The following is a 4,104-nucleotide window of genomic DNA, read 5'->3' as shown; positions in this document are numbered from 1 at the left end:
CCTGGGGCCCCTGTGCTCTGCCTGGAGCCCCTGTGCTCTGCCTGGGGCCCCATGTTCTGCCTGGGGCCACTGTGCTCTGCCTGGGGCCCCATATGCTGCCTGGGGCCCCTGTGCTCTGCCTGGGACCACTGTTCTCTGCCTGGGGCCCCATATGCTGCCTGGGGCCCCTGTGCTCTGCCTGGGGCCCCATGTTCTGCCTGGGCCACTGTGCTCTAACTGGGGCCCCATATGCTGCCTGGGGCCCCTGTGCTCTGCCTGGGGCCACTGTGCTCTGCCTGGGGCCCCATATGCTGCCTGAGGCCCCTGTGCTCTGCCTGGGGCCCCATATGCTGCCTGGGGCCCCTGTGCTCTGCCTGGTGCCCCTGTGCTCTGCCTGGGGCCCCATGTTCTGCCTTGGGCACACGGAGCCCCTGTGCTCTGCCTGGGGCCCCATGTTCTACCTGGGGCCACTGTGCTCTGCCTGGGGCCCCATATGCTGCCTGGGGCCCCTGTGCTCTGCCTGGGACCACTGTGCTCTGCCTGGGGCCCCATATGCTGCCTGGGGCCCCTGTGCTCTGCCTGGGGCCCCTGTGCTCTGCCTGGGGCCCCATATGCTGCCTGGGGCCCCTGTGCTATGCCTGGGGCCCCTGTGCTCTGCCTGGGGCCACTGTGCTCTGCCTGGGGCCCCATATGCTGCCTGGGGCCCCTGTGCTCTGCCTGGGGCCCCATATGCTGCCTGAAGCCCCTGTGCTCTGCCTGGGGCCCCGTGTGCTGCCTGAGGCCCCATGTTCTGCCTGGGCCACTGTGCTCTAACTGGGGCCCCATATGCTGCCTGGGGCCCCTGTGCTGTGCCTGGGGCCACTGTGCTCTAACTTGGGCCCCATGTGCTGCCTGGGGCCCCTGTGCTCTGCCTGGGGCCACTGTGCTCTGCCTGGGGCCCCATATGCTGCCTGGGGCCCCTGTGCTCTGCCTGGGGCCCCATATGCTGCCTGGGGACCCTGTGCTCTGCCTGGGGCCCCTGTGCTCTGCCTGGGGCCCCATGTTCTGCCTGGGGCACACGGAGCCCCTGTGCTCTGCCTGGGGCCCCATGTTCTGCCTGGGGCCACTGTGCTCTGCCTGGGGCCCCATATGCTGCCTGGGGCCCCTGTGCTCTGCCTGGGACCACTGTGCTCTGCCTGGTGCCCCATATGCTGCCTGGGGCCCCTGTGCTCTGCCTGGGGCCCCATATGCTGCCTGGGGCCCCTGTGCTCTGCCTGGGGCCCCATATGCTGCCTGGGGCCCCTGTGCTATGCCTGGGGCCCCTGTGCTCTGCCTGGGGCCACTGTGCTCTGCCTGGGGCCCCATATGCTGCCTGGGGCCCCTGTGCTCTGCCTGGGGCCCCATATGCTGCTTGGGGCCCCTGTGCTCTGCCTGGGGCCTCGTGTGCTGCCTGGGGCCCCTGTGCTCTGCCTGGGGCCCCATGTTCTGCCTGGGCCACTGTGCTCTGCCTGGGGCCCCATGTTCTGCCTGGGCCACTGTGCTCTAACTGGGGCCCCATATGCTGCCTGGGGCCCCTGTGCTCTGCCTGGGGCCACTGTGCTCTGCCTGGGGCCCCATGTGCTGCCTGGGGCCCCTGTGCTCTGCCTGGGGCCCCATATGATGCCTGGGGCCCCTGTGCTCTGCCTGGAGCCCCTGTGCTCTGCCTGGGGCCCCATGTTCTGCCTGGGCCACTGTGCTCTAACTGGGGCCCCATATGCTGCCTGGGGCCCCTGTGCTCTGCCTGGGGCCACTGTGCTCTGCCTGGGGCCCCATATGCTGCCTGGGGCCCCTGTGCTCTGCCTGGGGCCCCATATGATGCCTGGGGCCCCTATGCTCTGCCTGGAGCCCCTGTGCTCTGCCTGGGGCCCCATGTTCTGCCTGGGGCACACGGAGCCCCTGTGCTCTGCCTGGGGCCCCATGTTCTGCCTGGGGCCACTGTGCTCTGCCCGGGGCCCCATATGCTGCCTGGGGCCCCTGTGCTCTGCCTGGGACCACTGTGCTCTGCCTGGGGCCCCATATGCTGCCTGGGGCCCCTGTGCTCTGCCTGGGGCCACTGTGCTCTGCCTGGGGCCCCATATGCTGCCTGGGGCCCCTGTGATCTGCCTGGGGCCCCATATGCTGCCTGGGGCCCCTGTGCTATGCCTGGGGCCCCTGTGCTCTGCCTGGGGCCACAGTGCTCTGCCTGGGGCCCCATATGCTGCCTGGGGCCCCTGTGCTCTGCCTGGGGCCCCATATGCTGCCTGGGGCCCCTGTGCTCTGCCTGGGGCCCCGTGTGCTGCCTGGGGCCCCTGTGCTCTGCCTGGGGCCCCATGTTCTGCCTGGGCCACTGTGCTCTAACTGGGGCCCCATATGCTGCCTGGGGCCCCTGTGCTCTGCCTGGGGCCACTGTGCTCTAACTGGGGCCCCATATGCTGCCTGGGGCCCCTGTGCTCTGCCTGGGGCCCCTGTGCTCTGCCTGGGGCCCCATGTTCTGCCTGGGGCACACGGAGCCCCTGTGCTCTGCCTGGGGCCCCATGTTCTGCCTGGGGCCACTGTGCTCTGCCTGGGGCCCCATATGCTGCCTGGGGCCCCTGTGCTCTGCCTGGGACCACTGTGCTCTGCCTGGGGCCCCATATGCTGCCTGGGGCCCCTGTGCTCTGCCTGGGGCCACTGTGCTCTGCCTGGGGCCCCATATGCTGCCTGGGGCCCCTGTGCTATGCCTGGGGCCCCTGTGCTCTGCCTGGGGCCACTGTGCTCTGCCTGGGGCCCCATATGCTGCCTGGGGCCCCTGTGCTCTGCCTGGGGCCACATATGCTGCCTGGGGCCCCTGTGCTCTGCCTGGGGCCCCGTGTGCTGCCTGGGGCCCCTGTGCTCTGCCTGGGGCCCCATGTTCTGCCTGGGCCACTGTGCTCTAACTGGGGCCCCATATGCTGCCTGGGGCCCCTGTGCTCTGCCTGGGGCCACTGTGCTCTAACTGGGGCCCCATATGCTGCCTGGGGCCCCTGTGCTCTGCCTGGGGCCACTGTGCTCTGCCTGGGGCCCCATATGCTGCCTGGGGCCCCTGTGCTCTGCCTGGGGCCCCATATGCTGCCTGGGGCCACTGTGCTCTGCCTGGGGCTCCATATGCTGCCTGGGGCCCCTGTGCTCTGCCTGGGACCACTGTGCTCTGCCTGGGGCCCCATATGCTGCCTGGGGCCCCTGTGCTCTGCCTGGGGCCACTGTGCTCTGCCTGGGGCCCCATATGCTGCCTGGGGCCCCTGTGCTCTGCCTTGGGCCCCATATGCTGCCTGGGGCCACTGTGCTCTGCCTGGGTGTAGGACACTGGTGACGTCACTTATCTCCGGACATTAGCTCCGGACATTTGCTCCGGACATTAGCTCCGGACATTAGCTCCGGACATTAGCTCCGGACAAAGCCACGGAAGTTGGCACAAATTGCAGGAAGTAGTATTCTAGGCAATTATATATTATATATATATATATATATATATATATATATATATATATATATATATATATATATATATATATATATATACTGTATATATGTTTTCCCGAACATTTGGGCACATAAATCCATTAGATGTCGGTTTTGCAAGCCTGCGAGAAAATCTCGCAGTACGGATGCCATACGGATTACATACGGAGGATGTCATGCGCAAAATACGCTGACACACCCTGACTACGGATCAATATTTTGGGAACATTTCTCCATATTACGGCCGTATTACGGCTGTAAAAAATGGACCGTATTGTCTTACGCCGAGTGTGACGCCGGCCTTACAGTGTATGGATGTATCATTGAATCCCTAAAAAGTATTGGAAGGGTTTTTGTGAGTATAATATATCAGAGAAAAGTAACAAGAACTACAATACAGTGTTTGGATGAATCCTTGAATCCATAAAAGGTTTTGGGAGGATTTTTGTGAGTTTAATATACCAGCAAAATGAAACAAGAACCGCATTACGGTGTATTGATTATAATCAATACACTGTAATGTGGTTCTTGTTTCATTTTTCTTTCATAATTATTGAGTCATTGAATCCTCAAATATTTTTTTTTAAATATTATGGAAACATAACTAACAGCACATAATACTGTAAGGATCAGTAATTAAATCAGTAAAAA

Source organism: Ranitomeya variabilis, chromosome 5 (genome assembly GCF_051348905.1).
Source record: "Ranitomeya variabilis isolate aRanVar5 chromosome 5, aRanVar5.hap1, whole genome shotgun sequence".
Classification (NCBI taxonomy): Eukaryota; Metazoa; Chordata; class Amphibia; order Anura; family Dendrobatidae; genus Ranitomeya; species Ranitomeya variabilis.
This window is presented reverse-complemented; position numbering follows the sequence as displayed.